We start from the raw sequence: 22,022 nt of genomic DNA on the forward strand, positions 1-22,022 counted from the left end.
CTTTTGGCACTGCTCACAGGTCCTGCGGCACCCTGTTACAGCCCTTGCAATCCCAGGCCAATAAAAGTTCTGCTTAATATGTCTCATGGCATGCTTTATGCCCATATGACATGAAAAAGGAATGCCATGGGCTATGGCTAGAAGTGCCAGATAGGCTCTGAGCACTACCAACTGCTGCACCTCACCCTCTAGCCATCCCTCAGGTGTCCACTCTCTGTACAGTAACCCTTTGCTCTTTTTCTAATTTCTCCAAATCTTTTTGGTTTCTAATACCATAATGGGAATGGACCGCATTCCTAAGTAAAAGTAAAATTAAAGTTCATGAAATTAGTATTGTTTCAATCTTTGATGTCAGCCAAAAGTGCTCTTTTCAGCAAAAGCAATGTGCCCAGTAATGACTCCTTCTGCAATTTGTATGGGGTTACATATATTGGTAACATATCTAAATGCAATTGTAGATTATTTTTTATAAGACCCCATTGCTCCTACTACTATTGGAACTGTCTGGGTATCTTTCTTCCACATTGCTCTGATTTCTGCCTGCAGATCCTGGTATTTTATGACTTTGTGCCTCTCTGTACACAAGACACTGTAGTCATTGGGTGTATCAATTTCAATGCTCAATGTTACTTTTATCTTCTTTTCTTGGACCACTATATCTGGTTTTCTAGCATCTATCTTTTGAATTGTTGGTAATGGGTGACCCCATGTGATATAAATTTCATCATTTTCTATGATGCTTTGTGGCTCATTTTCCAGTGTTTTTCAGCCACTTTGATACCATAATGTTTGCACAATCCCAAGTGCAACAGTCTCGCCACATTATTATACCTTTCAGTATACAGTCCTTCTGCCATTAGTGTGTCACAACCAGCAACAAGGTGTGTGACAGTTTCAAATTTGGTTTTACAAAACCTACATTTGTCTGTTTCTCCCACATGTTCAATGGACTTTGTAAACCAGCATGTATGTAGCCCACTATCTTGGGCTGCCAATATTAACCTTTAATTTCTTGGTTTGAATTCACCTCTCCTTAACCATTCCTGCATTTGTTCTTGATCAACATGAGGTTCTTCTATAAGTTTTCTATACTTGCAACTATATTTATGCTTTTTCCACATTTCTCACCTTCTCATCTGGTCCTTCACCTTATATTCTTTCTTTTGTTTTTTGGCACACTCAGTTGCTGCCTGGTTTTTATCTATTTCTGGTTTGATTTCCATTCCTGCTTGACATCAATATGCTTCTGCTAAATTAAGCAGAGAAGCCATCTTAGATTTATTCTCCTCATGTTTCGGAACTTTCACTACATTTGGATCTAGTGAGGTCAATAGATATGTGTGGAGTCCCACGATTGCAGATCTATACATGTAATCAATTTCAAGGAGACCCATCCCTCCTTCAGAATGGGGAATATGTAATCTTGGTATACACTGATTTTTATAAATCATTTGGTGAGCATGAAGCATCCTTCTTGTTTTAATATCTAATCTATCCAACACTTTTTGGTTCCAGTTAATCACTCCAAAACTGTAACTTAGGACAGGAAGAGCAAATTGGATTATAGCTTGGATCTTGTTCCTAGATGCCAATGCTGTTCTCAGGATTAATTTAAGTCTTCTAAAGTATTTCGTACTGAGTTTTATTCACATTTGCTCATGTTTTATTGCTGATTCTTCATCAATTCCCAAGTATTTATACACTCCCTCTTGCTCAAGTTCTTTTATATCACATTCTTGTCCCAAACTGATATTTTCCTAGTGCTGCAGTTTTCCTGCTTTAACGGTTGCTTTTACACATTTATCAAGATGGAAATAACATTCTAATATCATCTGAAAATGTTTTGACAACTTGCAGTTGTGCTTTCATTTCCTCATCTGATGAGTTATACAGTTTTAAATCATCAACAAAGAGAAGGTGAGAAGTAATTAGACTTTGTTGTTTTCTAGGAGCCAAATTGTAGCCATGGTCTAAGCTTTTAAGTAAACAGCTTAATGGGTTAATGGCAAGTTAGAATTGCAACGGTGACAGAGAGTCACCCTGGAATATCCCCCTTTGAATTTTTATCCCTGGGATAATAATCTGTCCTTTATCATGGCTTAATTGCAATGTGGTCTGCCATTGTTTCATGATTACTGTAATTTAAGCAATCAGTGTAGGGTGTATCTTATACAATTTTAAGTAATCTTTTATCCATGAATGTGGGATACTATCAAATTCTTTTTTGTAGTCAATCCATGCCATACTTAGATTCTTCCCCTTTTTACAGTTCCCCACTAAAACTTTAACAACAAATGATCCTTTGTTCCATATGACTTTCTTTTATTGTCCTTTTGTTTTACTGTCATAATTGAGTTTTCTTCTAAATTACTATAAACTCTGTTGGCGTCAATTCCAATGTATAGTTTATACATTGTCGGAAGGTAAGTTATTGGTCTATAATTCTTAGGGTAGCTTGCAGGATCCCTCTTAAGTAAGAGCATTGTTTTTCCTGTTGTTAGCCAGTGTGGTGTCTGCTTGGGGAATGCATATAAATAGTTCTTACTCATGGTTAAATCCTCGTGCAAAGATATTAATATTTTTAACCAAAAGTTAGGTACTGCATCTGGGCCTGGGGTTTTCCAGTTAGAGGCTTTTCTTAACTTTGTTTCAATCTCTCTGGCTGTTACTTTCATCCCATTTCATATCCTGTACCTTTAAACTTCTATCCATTTAGCATCTTTATTATGTTCCACAGGAGCTTCATAAATATTTCTCCAAAATGTATCTGTTTTTTCTTTTTGGTGGCATTTCAATTCCTTTTGCATTCATTGTTTCCCAGTTCTCTAAAAAACTATTTTTGGGTCATCAATAAATTGCTGATTTTGTACTTTTCCTTTATATTTATCTGCATATCTTCTAAGTTTTTCTTCCTGTGCTGATATTTTTAGTTTATTAAATTTGCAATAGTACACAATAGATCCTGATCTGGTCTGATACTGTGTATTGCTTTTATCATGTCTATCTTTATAAGCATTTTTGCTGATCCATTCCTCTTCTGTACTTTTCTACCAGTGACACTTCTTATCTTAATTGCTTTATAGTTTTCTCTGTTCACTACTTCCATGATGGTATTTGATTTCTCTCTTTCCTTTCCCTCACTACCCTGTGTTCTTGTGGTAGAACTTTATCAGTTATTAATTTAGCTGCACAGTAATATATCCTGTTTACTTCTGTTATGTCACGTTCATAGGTTCATAGTTCATAGGTTAGTACTAGGCTAACTGCCCTTGTGAGCCATTGTAAGTCTAGCCAGTTATCCCTTGTGAGACTCAAACCCTGCACCTTGTGTTTGTAAGGCAAACACCTTAACCATTAGGCCACCCTCCCCGTGGGTCTCTATGGACAGTCCTAATTACTACATTCATTTGTTTTATCAGACTTCTTACTTTTTGGGTTTTATTGACCTTCTGCAGTCTATTTCTCTCATTGATATTAATATATCTATCCATGTCCATTTATTTATTTATTTATTTATATTTGTTGACTGGGAGTGTCCAACTGGACGTAGGTCCATTTTCAGCAGAGGCCCGGGGAGAAAACTCCACAGTTAAAATAAACAGACAGTAGTTACATTGGATTACATAGCGATTAAAAATTTACATAGCAATTACTTACAACATATTTACAGATGAAGAACATAGTACATCAGTAGACAACTAGAATCTTTATCTGTGAAGTACATAACAGACATTAACAAATGTTAAAATAAGAAGTTCCTGCTGTATAAGTACTAGGCTTATGAACATCTGAGCTTGCTATAATCAAGGTAGTTAGTGGAGTGGAAAGAAAGGTAGTGGTTGGATGGGGTGGGTGATATTAGAGTGGGAGTTGCAAGGGCATAGCCAGCATGTTTTTAGGTGAACTTTTAGTAAAGTTTTAAAGTGGGTGCATGATGGTACAGAGGTAATTGTGGGTGGGAGGGAGTTCCATAATTTGGCTATGGTGCAAGAGAATAGTGCTTCACCAGCAGAGTTATTGGCTTTAGTGATCTGCAAGTGATTTTTGTTGCTGGATCTTAGTGATCTGGTGGTGCAATAGGGTTGGAGTAGATTTGGCAATTTTGTTGTAGCAGGTCTCTAGCTTGTTTAGATCGCATTGCCTTAGGTTGGTATATATTGGAGAGACATAAAGTAGGGTGGAGATAAGGTGGGAATTTGCTATTGAAATCTTTGCTGCTTTGGTGAGAAGATGCTTATTTCTGTATAACACTCCTAGTTTTTTGTGGACTTTTTTTATGGTCATGGATATGTGAATGTCAAATTTTAGTTTATTTTCTATTTCCACTCCTAGCAATTTGGTGTGTTCAGTTGGGTATATAGTGGTGTTGTCTTTTGCTGTGATGTTAAAGTGAGATTTGTTTTGAGTATGTTTGGTGGGTTGGAAGATGAGTAGTTTAGTTTTGTTTGGGTTGAGTATTAATTGGGCATTGGATAACCAAGTTTCAACCGAGGAAAAGGCTTCCTGTGTGACTTTTTGCAGTTTGGGTAGGGACTGGGCTGAGCAGATGATGGTCGAGTCATCTGCGTATTGTATGAGTGTGCCATGTGTGGTGGCAGAGGCTAGATTATTTGTGAAAACAGAGAAGAGTAGAGGTCCAAGGATGGATCTTTGGGGAACCCCTATGGAGACAGGTAGTTGGGGAGATATGTCATTCTGCCATACAACGGATTGTTGGCGGTCAGACAGGTAACTCTGAAACCAGTTGGTGACTGATTGTGAGAAGGATAGGTTATTGAGGACAGAGGCAAGTTGTTTATGTGGGACCATGTCAAATGCTTTAGATAGGTCTAGGAAAGTAGCAGAGGAGAGGTAGCCATTGTTTTTATGCTGAAGGATAGTGTTAGTAAAGGAGAGTAAGGCAGTGGTGGTGCTATGGTTTGGTCATAAACCATGCTGAGTATTGGAAAGGAGGTTGTTAGTAAGGAGGTAGCCTGAGACCTGAGAGTGTATGCATCTCACTAGTATTTTGGAGAGTGGAGAGAGAATAGCTATGGGGCGGTAATTGTTTAGTTTTGTGGAGGGTCCACCTTTGTGGAGGGGAATTATATGTGATACTTTCCACGGTGTGGGAACATAACTTTCTGACAGAGATCGGTTAATCAAGATGGATACTGGGTACGCCAGAGCATCAGCTGCGATTTGTAGGTATTCACTTGGGAGATTGTCTGCTGCTAATTTGGTGGGTTTAAGTTTAGTTAAGAGTTTTTTTATGTTGGAGGTAGGTACAGGAGAAAAAGATAAGGCAGTGGGGAGATTAGTAGTTGAAGGTGTGGGTTGGAGGGAGGGGGGGTTGTGTTGTTTAGCTAGTGATAGTATGGTTTGTGTGAAGTGTGTGTTGAATGAGGTAGCAATATTTTCTGAGGAGTGAGGGATGTTAGGAGGAGGGGTACTGACTTTACCTGGCTGGAGGATGGAGTTTATGGAGGACCAGAATTGTTTGTGGCTGTGTTTGGAGGAGTCTAGGGCAGACTGGTAGTATTGTAATTTGTCCTGTTATATTAGCTTTTTGACTCTATTGCGTAGTTCCAGGAATTTCTGTCTAGTTGAGGGGGTCTTGGTTTTGCGCCAGTGCTCCCAGGCTTTATCCCTGTTTTTCATTTCTGACTTAGTGGTTTTCTGTAGCCCCTGGGGAGGGGTGTGCTTTGATTCTGGAAAGTCTTATGGGAGCATGGTAATTAAGGATGCTCAAGAAGGTAGTATTAAAAAATTCAACTACAATCAAGCAACTCTTCAGTTAGCTCATTTTCCTCCAAACTGAGGGCACATCCCTTGTTTTCTGTTTCCTGTGGACATTCTACAGAAAGTTCTATAGCATCTACCCATGACACCTTCTCTTCAATTTCATCCTGTGTCATCTGTTGCTCTATCATATGGGAACTCACTGGCGTATCACTCCTCAACATTGATGGCATCAGAGTTTCCTGTTCCTTTCCTTGCTGTCTAGCTTCAAGTGAACATTTTTACTGGTTTCCTATGGAAGGCTCCAAAATATCTCGATATGGCATGTGACCAATTGCTTCCTGTTCCATTGGTTTCCCCTTAATTTGGATATCCATTACTTTAGCTTGTTGTGGTGCTTTCTGTACTGGATTTTCTACAGAGTCATTCTCTTTGCAGGTGCTCCATAACCTCAATTTCTATTTCTTTGACTTCTCCATTACTAATCTCTTTTTCTACTTTTCCTGTTAATCTTCTTATTTTTTGTATTGTAAAGTTTTCCATATCTGGATTCCTTTGCCTGTATTTTTCTTCAAATATCTTTGGGGCTGCTCTTTTTGTATTGGTTAATTTTGCTTTCTCCTTTGCATAAATATGACACCATATTAAATCTCTTTTCCTTTCCCTTGTCCATATTTCCTCTTCAGATGTCTCCTGATCTTCTTGCTTTTCCTTATTCTGGGGACTCACTCCATCATGCTGTGATGTACTCTGTGTTAGACCTTTTACAATAAATCCTTCATTTCGCAGGCAATTTCAACTTCTGTTTTAACTTCTGCTTTACTAATCTTCTTTTCCACATTCCATCTTTGTTATATTAATTTTTTTATTGTGAAATTTTCCATATCTGGATGCCTTTGCCTGTATTTCTCTTCGAATATCTTTGGGGCTGCCTTCTCTATATTAGTTTACTTGGCTTTCTCCTTTGCATAAATATTGCGTCATATCAAATCTCTCTTTCTTCCCCATGTCCATATTTCTTTTTTTATATTTTTCAAATATCTCTAGGATTTGTTGTTTATATTTTCAGACTTCCTCAGATGCTTCTTTTTCCAAACAGAACAAAGTTTCTTGATCTATATACGTTTTTTCAAAAATCTGTTGTATTAATGAATGCAAATTTTTATTTGACGCTTCTAACAGTTTTTCCTTTGGAAGTATTTTTCTTTCCTCTAATTTCTCTCTTAATCATTTTGTATATCTTGTGTCTAGAAATTCTGGGCTTTTTACATAATAGTAACAATACATCATTTCTTTCTTTTCCTCAATAGTCCACTCTATCTTCTTTATGGCTCTTCTTTGGCCAATCAATTTTTGTGATTTTTGTGGACTGCTACTTTCTTCTACAATGGGAGACCATCCTCCCCCTGGGTCTGACGTGGCCCCATTGTAGGAATATTTCCATATTTTGAGGATTCTACACTGTCATTTTTTCCAGTACTGGCAAAAGTGCGCCTACCAGGACTGGACACTTTTTTTATCCTGGGTCTTGTGCACCCAGCTATCTTTTTTCATTTCTGTTTTTGACTTACTTCTGTCCACAATGTATGCTATATAAATACAGTTTATATATCAGTGTTACCTTGGAGATATTTTGTGAAAAACAGGGTTCACCTAGTGAAGGTACTCACCAGGACTTGAGGATGAATTCAATTTCAGCACTACTACTCTCCTTTGCTTGATGACTTTTCATCTCTCCATTAGGAGCCCTAACCCTTTGCTCCAGTATACAGACTACCCTTTTTCTTAAGAATCAGGTGCCTCCTTAGCAACTTCCCTCAAGCCTCGTAACGTAGGGTCTGAAAGCTGAGCCTGTCTCAACTCTACCTTTGTGACCCTTTCCAGCTCCCTTTCCACAGGAAGCCTGATATCTTCTGTCAGCAGTGCCTCACTGTCAGCCTGGTTACTACCACTCACTTCTGTCCTTGCAGTCACCCTATCCAAGGGAACATCAGTACCTACCAGCATCTGTGGCTCACTTTCAGACTCACTGCTACAGGGTAGCTCCCTCCCTGAAATAGCCACATCACCAGTCCCAGATTCCAGTGCGGTGTCTGTCTGGGTCTCCCCCCACACTATCAGACCCATGTGCCTGTCTCCAAGTCTGATTGCATGTAACTGCATGCACACAAGGTACTTCATTATCAAAATCATTCCCTATCAAGACATCAGCAGGGATATCCTCAAACACACCTACCTGCATGCTTCCTTTTCCACCCTCCCAGTCAAGGTGAACCCTGGCCAAAGGTATTTGGAATGGGGTCCTTCCTAAAGCTTTGACTGGATTGGACTGTCCAAGCAAGTACTTCTCCTCTTTAACCACTGTAGGCTTCACAGTGGTTATATCAGAGGCTGTGTCCCTTTTAGCAATGGACTGTCTTCAATCCACAAAGAAAGGATATAAACTCCGGGGATAATTTGGTACACCTGTTGTCTCCAAACAACTTACCACTGGCATGCTGTTATTCCCACTTGCTAGCTCCCTCACCGTTTTTTCCCCACCTTGCTTCAGTAGACATTTGTATGCTACATGGCCATTCTTGTTACATTTAAAACATCTATCCCTTGATCCTGGCCATGTACCTGAATGAGTGACTTCTACTGTTACTGGTGAACTCTGTTAGGGTGCTTTAGGCTGCCCCCCATGAGTTCCCTTATATCCATGTGCAGCACTCAATATAACCTTCTTGTGCAGTGGTGCCCTACTTGCTAAGTAGAGATCCCCTTTTCTCCCCAGCATTTCTGCAAAGTTACACTCCCAGTCTGCCAACCAGATTCTCATGTCCTCAGGCAAAGTGCTAAGGGCTCATTCTCTCACCAAAAGGTCTGCCAGTCTTTCAAAAGCGATGACCTGACACCCACTCAACCACCTAAGAAAATAAGTGGTTAACTCAGCAATATAATCAAATACACCTTCATCTGCCTTGCATTTATGTGCATGATACTTTTTTTCTGTAAGCTTCAGGTGTTAACGTAAGACGTTCCAATAAACATAGTTTAACTTTAACATAGTTTAAACAATCAGTATCAAACAATTTAGAAATAGCAGTTACAGCTTTAGTAAGGGGGTCAGGAACCATACCCAGAGCCCTTGGTCAACATTATACAGTTTAATACTCTTTCAAATATATGAATAAAAGGTCCCCTATTATATGATCAAAGACGCATGCTTTCGAATGCGTCTTGATCGAACTAGAAAGCATGAAATGGCAAAATACCGAAACGGCATATAAGCAAATTCTTTCATTGGGAAATAAATCGCTTGGCCTCCTTCATTATTTTGACATTTTCGTCACTGTAGTGTGATCACGGAGTTGGTATATTGAAGTAGGGGGTGGGGGGTGGGGGCAAAGCCCCCCACTTTATGTAATGTTTTAAAGTTTTTTTTTTCTTTTTTGGAACAGTGATTTTTTTTCCCCTGGGAAAAAATCACTGTTCTAAGTGTTCGGGACTGCAAGCTTTCACTTACATGGGGTCGATAAATCAGTGTTTGCTTTTTTAAGCGTTTGCTGATTTAATATAGACCCGAATAAAATTATCAAAATGATCACCCTCTGTAAAATGTGGAAAAAATTTACTGACCTTTATTGTTTCTGGTGTTTGGTTATTCCATTCTCCATTACTTCCATGACTCTGATGAAGAGTCAGCATCTCATGCTCACTTTGAGACTGTTTCTTCTTTTCTTTGGCCTCCAAACACAACAATTTCTCATTTTCTTTGACCTCCAAGCGCCACAGTCTCTCTTCAACCTCCAAATGCCACAGTCTCTCTGCTGATTCTAATTCCAAACATTTGGCTTCCAGTTCAAGTCTCTTTAATGCCAGATGGGTTTTTAACTCCTCTGAGGAAAAGCTGAACTGCACTGTTTCTGAAGACTGCACATCCTCGTCACCAGTTGGTTGTTGGTCGGTGCTGCAGCTGGGATTAAGGCTGAAATCATTTCCTCTTTAGACAGGTTGGCATGCACCAATTTTTTGGCTTCATACATCATGGCCAACTGGTTCTTTGTCAGCTTGCCATAATCCTCTTTACCTGCTTTGCCTGCTTTCCCTGACTAAACTAAACTAACAAAATAAATAAAACTGTTGTGAAAATGAAACTCTGTATGTTTACCTTGTAGCTGCTGAGAGTACACACACCTTCAGTGACAACTGCCCACAGGCTACTGAAGTTCAATTAATATCCCACACAGCTGCTGCCAATATGCATTGGCCCCTACTCCATGCCAGTAATCAAGGACCCTCAATCCTCACCACTGACACTGGTTTGGGACAGCCACTAGGAGCAAAAATGGATACACATGATATTATCAGATGCAGCTTTCTGCACTAAGCACAACTTCCGTTAGAGCACACAGGGAGCACCCTCCATACCTGCGGCTGGACTCTGTCTCTCTCCAGGCCCCAAACAAGACTCCACACTAACCATCTTGGCTATGTCCCTGTTCTAAGTAGCTCACACACACACTTGGTATCTGATTTTCACACACACACACACACACACACACACACACACACACACACACACACACACACACACACACACACACATGCACACATGCACACATGCACACACACGCACACACGCACACACACACACACACACACACACACACACACACACACACACACACACACACACCTGGAAAGGCTGGCATAGATTTACCAGCTGTACCCCCTCTACCCAGACTATAACGTAATTACGCCACTACTAGTCAGCTACTCTGAGGCTTTTATGAGGGTACCCAATTATACTAAATAATACAAATGGTAGAGTTTGATCAAAGCAGCAAGGCTTTCAGGAGCGGCCACAGTGTCACTAAAATCAACATAAATACTCTTAAGATGTTAAAAAAATTCTTTAAAGACCTGCCACAATGAAAGGTATAGAATATTTACTGATAAATTATAAAAGAAAATATGAGAATACTGAATACCTAGTGACAATAAACTCCAGAGTTTCAGTCACAGGAGATATAAAAAATAACTCAGTTGGATAGATTCACACATACACAGAAAAACAATACTCAACTAATCTCATGATATTTTATTGACTTTTTTGAATTTTTGAAAGAAAATGTAAAAAGCTTAAGCATGACCTGGATCAGTATGAGAAACACCAGGTATGCACATGGAAGAATAGGGATTCAGAAAATTTGAGTTACAATAGGCACAATGGGGCAATTTATGCTGGTTGTAGGTATACTGATAAAGAGTTTAATGATAAAAAGCAAACATACAGCAGCAATGATTTTTTTAGGGAGCAGAGACTGGAGACATATGAGGATTACAAAGGAAGGAACACTGGTCAGGTGAACAGGTATTGGGATACCAGTTTTCAGCCAAGAGGAAATGAAATTGGACAAATGAGTTCCAGATGTGGGACAAGAGATAATTAAACACAACAAGGTCAAATATAGTTTAGGGGAATTCAACATCTATAATTACATGCAGATCAAGTTAGAAAAAGAACATTTTCAATTATTTTCCAAGGGAATGAAATATGTACCGAATGACAAGTTTGATTTAGTTGACCACCTGATTGAGTTCAAGTTATACTTAAGAAAATTAAATCTGGCACTCCATTTTCAGGAGGAAAAAAATTATTTACAGGCATGTGAATTTAGGAAGAAAATTAAATTTACATCTCCACTACATCCCACATTATTAGCATACGAAAAGGTGATAACCAATGAGTTATATAAATTACAGGAAGTTTTTAAAAAATCAAGGCCGAAGAACAATATTAACAGCAGAGAAAGAGAAATATTAAGGAATTTGTGCACCAATAACAATATACGTATAATGAAACCTGATAAAGGAGGGGTGTGGTGTTATATGACTCTTTGGATTATACTAACAAAATTTATAACTTTTAACACAATTCTGGTAAGTATGAAGCGTCATCCATTAATGAAGTTAATATAGCTTATTGATGCATAGATTTGTTCTTGGAAGAGTTTTTTGTTGGAAATAGAACTGACCCTGATTTATATGTTTTTATATGTTGAATTTCCTGTTATGGCCACCATTGCAGGTATTCTTAAAATCCATAATGATCTATTAGAGCCTCCCTTTTCACATATTATTTCAGGGAGAAAGTCCAAAATATTCCTTTTTGGAACAGTTATTGAAATTGACAGATGGCTGAAACTAGTATATGATAAGGTCCCACATATTATTAAAGACTCTTGGGATTTTTTTAAGTCATTTAAAACCCGAGGTTTGGAAGGAGGGACTTATATTTTTAACCACTGATGTTGTAGATCTTTTCTCTTGTATCCCCAAAGAAGATGGCTTGGACAGGTTTAGTAGTAGTATCCAAAAGTACACTGGATTTAAATGGAACAAAATTAGTTTGTTAGTTGAATTCATGTCTATAGTTCTTAAATACAACTATATTTATTTTGAAGGAGAATAATACAGGCAAAATAGGGGGGTTGCCATGAGAGCGGTATGTGTCTCGATTTACACAAACCTAGTTCTTTTAGATTGGTAGGAAGAACATATTCTAAGGAATGGTTATTTTAATAGCATCACTTGTTATGTTAGGTTTTTGGATGATATATTTATTTTTGGGATGGTACAACAGAGGAGGTTGATAGGTTTGTGAAACATTTGAATGATTCTAGAACCTACCTCAAGTTTACATACTATTGTAGCAAAGATGAAATCCCATATCTTGATACCTACATCTCCCACACAACCAAAGGGTTCAAATCTAAGATTTACAAAAAAGACTCATTCAGCAATTCATATTTGGAGTATACTAGTTGTCATCCAGTTAGTCAAAAAAGAAGTATATTGAAGGGGCAGTGCATTGGGGCTGGCAGGATGACATCAGAATATGAGAAGATGTTGTATGAGATTGATTACATAGGCACTATGTTTAGGGACAGAGGTTATCATAAAGCACTTATAGATGATGTTACTAGATATGTAAAGAAAGAATGGGGAAACAAATACAAACCCTTATTGGGTGTAGGTTTGGGTATGGGTAGCTCCGCTGTACAAAATGGATGTGACAATCAGTATGAGAGCCTGTATTTTAGAATTCAATTCCTTCATACAAAGAGTAAAAGATATTATAGTCAGGAACTGGAACATTTTGAGATGTGACGATGAAGTGTACAATAAATCAGGTGACACTCCAGTGTTTGTTTACAAAACTGGATACAATTTAAAGAACAAAACTGAAAAAGGAACTCAAATTATGGGACACAATAGGATAGAAGGATCCACAAAAAATGTGGGAATTGTAACCAGTGTCATTCCATCTTGGAAGACGAGAGTTTAAACCTGGGGATCATAAATAGAATGGTGATTAGATTTAGGAAAGGCAACTGTAATACCCAGTATGTCATATACTTAGCGAAGTGCACCACCTGTCCCAGTTTTTATGTGGGCAAAATGGACAGGTACCTTAGAAATAGGATCTATGATCATCTGTGCAGTATTAGAAAAATATATAGGAATAATGCATCATGTAGCCATTTGGCGGGTAACACGGAGTTTCACACATTTAAGTTCGGGGTACTAGAGCAACTGAATTCTAATCCGAGGGGTGGAAACATTAAGGCAGTTTTAGGACAGAAGGAAGTAAAATGGCAACTATTATTAAATGCCACCAGACCCCCAGGACTAAACGACAGTATCCCCATCAAACCAGTATTAGAAGCAAGAATTTAGGACAAGCTTAAGATTAAGTTTTATTTATAGGGTTCATAGTGATTTTATGTAGTTTTTAGTATTTATATTACAAATGTTGGTTTTATATGTGTGTTTTTTATAGGGAAAGTATTTATATCTTGTATGTTTTTATATTAAGTATTTTTAGTCCACACACAAGTTTTTACATTTAGTGCATTTGTGATTATATGTGGTTCTACAGGCATTGACTAGATTGCAAGTTAATGATGGATACATTAATATTCACTATTGTTTATGAATATTTATTATGTCAACTGAATTTGAATTCCCGTTGGTGCTTATATTCTATTTAAGTCTTTGCAATTATCTAATTAGTGTTCTGATGAAGACTACATTTGGCATAGATGAAAGTGCTTAAACATTTTTTTCTTTTACAATAAAGTTGTTTATATTTAGCCCATGACTCCATCTTGGTCTCGAGATCCAGTACTTAGTACAGCGATACACATTTTATGATTATTTTCTGAAGTCGGATTTTGCTGTCCTTGTGTTTATTAGCATCTGAAATCTATAAAACAATTTCAAAAACATCCATGCTTCCAGGGTAGTAATTAATTCACCCCTAAGGAGAATACAGTATGAGACTTAGTCCTGGTTTTCCTAGACATTTTTGCCACTGGCTGCAAGCAGACCTATAAGATAAAATCGTTATGGCCTAAATCAACCCATTTAATTTTCAACCTATATTTCAAAATTAGCTGGACTGAAATTAACCTCTTCCCTTCCACCCTTCCAGAATTTTCTGGTAAAACATATACATTTAATCAGTTACAATAATACTGTCTGACATATATGTACATCTGGTAAAACATATACATTTAATCAGTTACAATAATACTGTCTGACATATATGTACATCTCTTTTCTGTCCATCAGGACTCACAGTTGATGCATTTTAAACACAAGCAACTTTACAAATACATTTTAACACAAGCATCTCTATAATCAAATGATGTAAAATTATTTGCAAAACTCTACCTAGCTATGCTGGCATATGTTGCACATGCACTGCCCTACTCTCCCTGGCTCAGAGGGCACTTTCTGATATCATCACAACCAGATTACACAAAGTACTCCCAGTTTAGGACACAGTTCAAGCAATACCAAAACAGTTTGAATGCAACTCTCTATCCAATGAATATGTCACATAAGTTGATTTCCCCAATCTCATAATATCTTTACCTCCTATATACCTCATCCACCTGATTAACTCCCTTATCCTAAATGATTATTCAGCTTACTGGACCATTACTGTTGTAATCCCATTATGCATAATCTAGTAGCTTTCCAAGCTAGTAACTGCTACCTGTATATTCACCACTTCTACTTCTCCTACTTTAACTCTATTCTCCCTTTTCTATTCCACTTATGTAACTGGACATATACTTGATTTGCTAGCTCTTCTATGCAAGTATCATTTGTCAAATTGTCTATGCTTACTCATAAATGTAAACTATAGTTATGTGTACATGGCACATTGTTTTGTTATATTATGATGTAACCCAGACTAAGCCTGTAATTGGTCATCACTTGATCGGTGTTCTACACCAGTAAACTAATTTAAATAAATAAATTAATAAATTTACCAGCCTAGCTCAGACTTTCTGTCAAAAAACATTGAGGGAGTATAAAGGCCACATCACAGACAACTGATTTCTAATCCATGCACTGTAATATTCTTTCAGTGGTAATACCACCATCAAAATAACACTTGAAAGCATTTGTTATGTACAATGGGGCCTACTTCCATTCATGGTTTTCTACAGTCCATAATTTTGTCAGTCACTTGTTATTTGTTTTTTTCTTCTCCCACAGACCAAATTATGACTATTGAGACAGTGGTTTTTGAGTTCAAGACGTTGGCGTGAGAACTGACAGCTCAAGCTAGACTACAGCACTCACTCTTTTTTTCTTATTTAACTAAACATTTAGCATTTAGGGTTCAATGCATCTTTGCCAGGGAAATATATCAGTACTAGGTTGGAAGAACTGCCTCTTTAATCCATATTGTATAGGCTTTAGAGGAGGACATCTCTCCTGTAATTACAACACTGTCTGCTTCTTTCCTGTATGAACAATTTCTTTAAATATCTTTCTGTATTCCAAGATCAGAGCACTACTGCATCAATGTCAGAAAAGCTAAGAACAAGTGGTTCCATATAAAAAGGTTAAAAACACCACTGAAAGCCTATCTTTTATAAAAGGTCATAGTCCAGAATGACCCCTTATTAAAAAGATTCATCTGTCTTCAGGTAGTAAAATATTTCCTTCTGGACTGGTATCTTTTCATTGCTTACCACAATACTTTTTCCTTCATCAACATCATTAGTAAATGACTCCCGTTCTCTGTACTCACAATTGTCCCACTTGTAGGACTACAGACCCTTCCTCTAATGAATCTCATTTGGGGGATTCTCTAAATATCCTAGAGTACTCTGCCTTGGATCAAAAATGTATAGATTAATACAGAGATAAAATACAGCAAGACAGTTTGCTGTAATCACGTATGGAAACCATCATGTATCATACAATATCATTTCATATAGTAAATATTATTAAAATATTACAAAATACTTAAAATCTTACCACTAATACTGCTGCAAACTTTCTGAGAGGAGCATTAGCTACCCAATGAAATAGCGACATTTCCAGAAACACAGCAGCAAACATACCTCGGGGAGAGGGTGCAAATATTTGCCACTGACTCAAGTCACTTTTTATTTATCTATTAATATATATATATATATATATATATATATATATATATATATATATATATATATACATATATATCCACACATGGGTCTATATTAGATCACCGAGCACTTAAAAAAGCGAACAATGATTAGTCGACCCTATGTAAGCGAAAGCTTACAATTTCAAACTGTCAGAACACCAATTTTTTTTCCTAGGGAAAAACATCGCTGTTCCAACAACAACCAAGCACAAAAAAACATACTTTAAACATTACATTAAGTGGGGGGCTTCACCCCCACACACCCCCCATTTGGGGGTCTGTGCCTCCCACACCCTACTACTTAAATATACCAACTCCGAGACCGCACTACAGTGCCAAAAATGTCAAAGTAACGAAGTGGCCAAGCAAAATCTTTCCCTGGGAAACAATTCACTTAGAAGCCGCTTTGATATTTTGTCATTTCAGGCTTTTGAGTTCGACCAAGACGCATTTTGAAAGAATGCATCTTCAGTCTTCTAATAGGGAACCTATACACATGTATGTGTGTGTGTGTGTGTGTGTGTGTGTGTGTGTGTGTGTGTGTGTGTGTGTGTGTGTGTGTGTGTGTGTGTGTGTATGTGTAAACAAATGAGAATGATCCTTGTAAGGGGAAAATGTAATAAAATGGACAATTTCAGTTTCACATTTTTGCACATGATATTTAATGATGTGAGTTTTTTTATAGGTAGAAAATTACAAATCAATATTGGACAGGTTTAAAAGAACTGTTTTTAGTTTTTTTAGAAATCCATGAACCTGAGTTACTGTTTATAGCAGAAGAAAACCTCACACTGTTAATGATCAGAATTATTTGCTTCCACTATGTGTAGATGAATATTAACCAGCCGAGGGTCGGAATACCCAAGCTACATTCCTCAAAAAAAATGGACACCAACTCAAAGAAGGGTGAAATTCCTCCAAAAGGGCATAACTGCCAACACAACTCACCAAGGGTATTTTCCTGTAGAGGAGCTCCATTCCTCAGCAGGTTGAATTTCAAGCAAATTGTGAAGATAGGTAAAGGCTACCAGCCTAGCTAGATAGAATTTTGTAGATAATTTTGTCATTTGTAAATGCTAATGTAAGCCACAGGCTTGTCCTCTTAAATGTGAAAAGACTGCATTGGATATTGAACTGTAAAAATGTAACAACAGTATACTCTGCTGTAATATAGTTAAGTCAATTCTTTGATGTTAAAATCAAAGCTGATATGTCTAGAGGGAGGCATCCTGCCTATTGTTTTAATACCAGAGATAATGGCTAGAATTTGCATGTATAAATGTCCTTTATTGATCTGGTTTCTGACCAGGTGTAAAGAATGTAAATGTAGTTTCTGTTAGCCTGGGAACACTAGAGAAGTGTGAAGAATGATGTCATGTGAAGCAGCTCTGTGTTATCAATTTAAAGAGAGAGAATCAGAGAGCTCTGAGCATTTTGTCTTGAGAACATCCAACATCACCAGCACTGCTTTGCTGTATATGTAAGTTATTTAGAATTGTGTTTTCTCTTAGATATAGCTAGAAAATAGGAAGATTAGACTAGTTTGTTTTTCTGTGATGTCAGAACTTTTCTATTCTATTATTTAAGTATTTATCTGTGATCTCTGAACTCTTGACTAGCACTGTGTAGTAAGAAGTATTGTCTTGTATTTTTATTATTTATTATTAAATATTTTTAATCCTTTCAACTGTGGCTGTTTTGTGTAGAGGTAATTTAAGCTCTAAAGTACATTCCATGTATATAGTGATACTGTACCAAGTCTCTCTAATAAGCCTTGACTGTTGAGTCACACTTACCATTTGGATAATAATATTGCACAGTAATAATTGGACACCCTTTCAGTAGCACCTTTGAGTAGCTGATATTAGTGGGTGGTGGCAGGTGGTACTAGCTTTTAGACTGGCCAGAAAAGTGGCACAGCTGGAGAACCTGTGCCAGCCTTCCCCAGCAATGTCTGTGTGGTTGTATATAATTCTTATCTCAAAGTGTGTGTGTGTCAGCTACTTGGGCAGGGACATGAAGCACTGGTTGGACAGAGAGGGTGCTGGAATATTTAGCCTGCTCACTAGGCTGAGATCTAGACCCTATAGATGTGCCAGTGGGGAGTCTTATTGGGGACCTGGAGAGAAAGGGAGAAACCAGCCCAGACCGACTGTGATCTCTGTGTGCTCTTAAGGGAAATTGTACTTTACTGTGTGTGAATTTATTATCCTTTCCCTATATGGATGCCCATCACTGGTGTTAGTGTTGAGGATTGAGGCTCCTTGATTGCTGGGTCAGTGCATGGGCATCACACAAATAATGCTCAAGAATTTAATCCTTGCCCATCTGTAGGTAAACAGAATTATGTATTTTAAATGGTGTGCCAGGTTCTATTGTACAACATAGAATCAAGAATAAAATGTTGACTATTCACATTATATGAATGCTCATACATAATTAATTAAGTGTACCACAGGTTCTACTTCCTGGTGTCTGTTGTTAAACCTGTCAGCAGCTCATATCAGATGTGCTTGCCACTGAAAACATTGCAAGGCAATCCAGTACTAGTGCTAGAAAAACACCTACAGTGGCAGTAGCAGGTCTCCTTTGACTTAGCATCCACTTTAAGTTGTCTACTTTTACTTCAGTGATGGATCAGCTTCAGCCATACCACAGAGCTCTTGACATACTTAACCTGGCTTTAAGGTTCGTTTTTCACTACAGAGGCCACATCCTTTTAGGATACCTGTGCTATAATCAATGTCAGTATTACACCTTCCCTTTCTTCAAGGAAATTGCATGCATAGCATCAATTATATTGTTTGCTGTATAAAAATGAATGCTGTGCAAGTATCTTTCTGATTTATGTCATGCAGTACAGAGTTGTACTAGCAAAACATACACAAAAAGCAGACAGAATAGGCAAATGCACTGGGAACAGATATTGATTCTGTATGCTTTTGTCACTCTGGATTCATTGGATATAGAAAAACTGCATCTGTGACATACAAAACAAACTAATCAAACTGTTTACAGCAATTTAATTTTATCCTTCAACATTAGATTGGTTAGTGTGGCCCTGGTTGTATGACTCGTGTGTTTGGAGTACCTGCTTAACATGCCAGTTATATGCTTTTTCTAAGGAATATTTTTGTCAGGTTTATAGCTCTTCTTATGTTGGCAATAAACTTATCATTCATTCTATTAGCTTTTTGCCAACGTGAGCTCACTTGTCTATGCCAGTCCTTGTATTTCATAGGATTGTCTAAACTATGAATTGTGAAGGGGAAGGCTATTATTTGTTATTTTGTGTCTCATATCTAAAGCATTGGAAAGATTCTGCAAGAGACTAGCATAACAGTATGACTTGAAGCAGATGTGACAGGCTACCTGACTGGTCATTGTGAATATTCATGTAACAGCACAAGAAAATATTCTTTCATGTATGATCCATAAAGATCTATGCTGGTGTTTGTTGTGCTGCCTTTCAGAGTTCAGAAATTTGGACAAGTACAATCACCGGTTTACTTGTTCATTTGGCATAGCAAGCATTATTTAAGTACCTTCTCAGTCAGTTTTTCTGTGCCAGTCACCAATCTAGCCACTACTCTGATTTTTAAAATCTCTTTGTTTAGGTCTTGTTCTGTCTCAGTGTATCCTTTCTACCATTCTCTGGACATAGTTAAATTTATTCCCTTTAATAAGAAATTCTTACTAAAAGAAAATGATATTTCATGTGTGTACTCTTCATATATTTTTATAATTTTAGTGCCACTAAAATGTTAGTTCTTCTTTCACTATGCATCATTAGTTAAACATTTTGTAAATAGTTGAAGTATTCTGTCTTTGTTCATTTCTGCTTATGATTCATTCACTGACAGGGCCCTGCATATTTAGTAATCATATTTACACTGTCCTCTTTGACTTTTTTATTTCTCTACTTTTTCCTGAAGATTTAAGGAGATTAAATGGTTGCATGTCAATTCATTGAAGCCACCTCACTGAATTTTCTTCCCAGTCTGAAGAATTGTGTGACCCTGAAGGATATTTATATTAGTTAGAGATCAGGGAACAAAATCCTTCCCCATTGCTGAATTATGGTTTCATGCAAAATGTTTCCATATACCATTTTTGCAGGTGGCAAGCTCAACATGTTATGTATTCAATGCCTGGTCTAGAAAGAAACAACCACTTAAAAAAGCATAAAACGTAAAGCTTTTTACTTTTTAAGTGGTTCCTTCTTTCTAGAAGTTGATCTGATTTTGTTTCAGCTGCTGTGTTGACTGCATTTAGGAGTCTTTTCTTTAGGTATCTATTCAATGCTTCAATACTTGACAAGTTGCCCTACATTAAACAGTTAAAGTTGAGACTTCTGAGTTCAGACTTTAGGTCGTTAAATATATTCTCCAAAGGTTTATGTTTTGGGATTAGTACTTTTGCCAAATAACTGCATATGCAAGTGTCCGTATTCTACACTCTGGTTATTTCTCCTTTTTCATTCTGGATGCATCCTTTGTCAGTATAACACAATAACCAGCTTGTACAAGACATTCTGATTCCCAGCTTGTCCCTAAGTCTTTCCCACACTGGCAATTTATTACACTAACCCTTCTCAGTCTTTTTGTTGCTTTTCTAGCAACACAAGCTTTCTGCCTTTTTTTCTGTAAGTTCCCTAAATGGTTTAGGAATGGCATTAAACTCATCTAGAAATCTTAAGTTGTAGTTAGCCATACTGAATACACTTCTTACTTCTTTCACATTTATAGGAGGGGATATAAAACTGTAAAATTCAAGTTTACTCTCTGATCAGTTATATGCATTATTATTTCCTGTCAGCACACTGTCTGATAGACAGTTCAGCAATTTCCTTTATTTTATTTATTTATTTATTTATTATTTATTTATTTATTTTATTTGACATGTGTTAACCAGGAAAATCCAACTGGGCAAGTGCCCTTTTTCAGCAGAGGTCCAGGAAGAAAAGCTGCACAACACTGTAGAAATACAATAAAGTAGATAAAGCATAGTAAAACAAACAATACATCAGATAAATTATAGTAAAACAATATATTGAGGACATAGCATATTGAAGTACAGTACATGACATATCTAGGGAACATAAACTTACATAACAGTAATTATAGTAATTAATGTATCAATATGCTCTTTTTCAGTTCTCCTCTGCATTTTTATTTTGTCTTTTTTGACCAGGAATGTATGACAGGGCAAAGCCCATTATCAGTGAATGCAAAGGGAAAAAAGGTCCAGCAACACCTTTAAGATTCTTATGATAAAACAAATAGTATTGCAAGATATATTACATAGACAGTTCATAAAGGATTTAGATACAAACATGTAATTGCTCTGCAGTGACAATATGCAAAGATAAAACAGGTATTTCTTATGTGGTGACATTATGTATGGTGCTAAATTCCAAGTGTAAAACATTCAGTAAGCAAACAGTTCATGTACAATGTTTTTAACATGCAGACATTAGATATGACTTATAATACTTGGGTAGGGAGGGTCACCATATAGATTCTTGGAATAAATAAGCCTGAGATAAGGGGTGAGGAACATCAGCTGGTAGATGGATAAGTATTTAAAGCTAGATAAGGGGTGCGGAACATCAGTCAGTAGATGGATAAGTAGTTAAAGCTAGATAAGGGGTGTAGAACATCAGTCGGTAGATGGATAAGTAGTTAAAGTTAGATAAGGGGTGCGGAACATCAGTCGGTAGATGGATAAATAGTTAAAGCTAGATAAGCGGTGTGGAACATCGGTCGGTAGATGGATAAGTAGTTAAAGCTAGATAAGGGGTGTGGAACATCAG

This window comes from Protopterus annectens, chromosome 4.part1 (assembly GCF_019279795.1).
Source record: "Protopterus annectens isolate FY-2018-M chromosome 4.part1, PAN1.0, whole genome shotgun sequence".
NCBI lineage: Eukaryota > Metazoa > Chordata > Ceratodontiformes > Protopteridae > Protopterus > Protopterus annectens.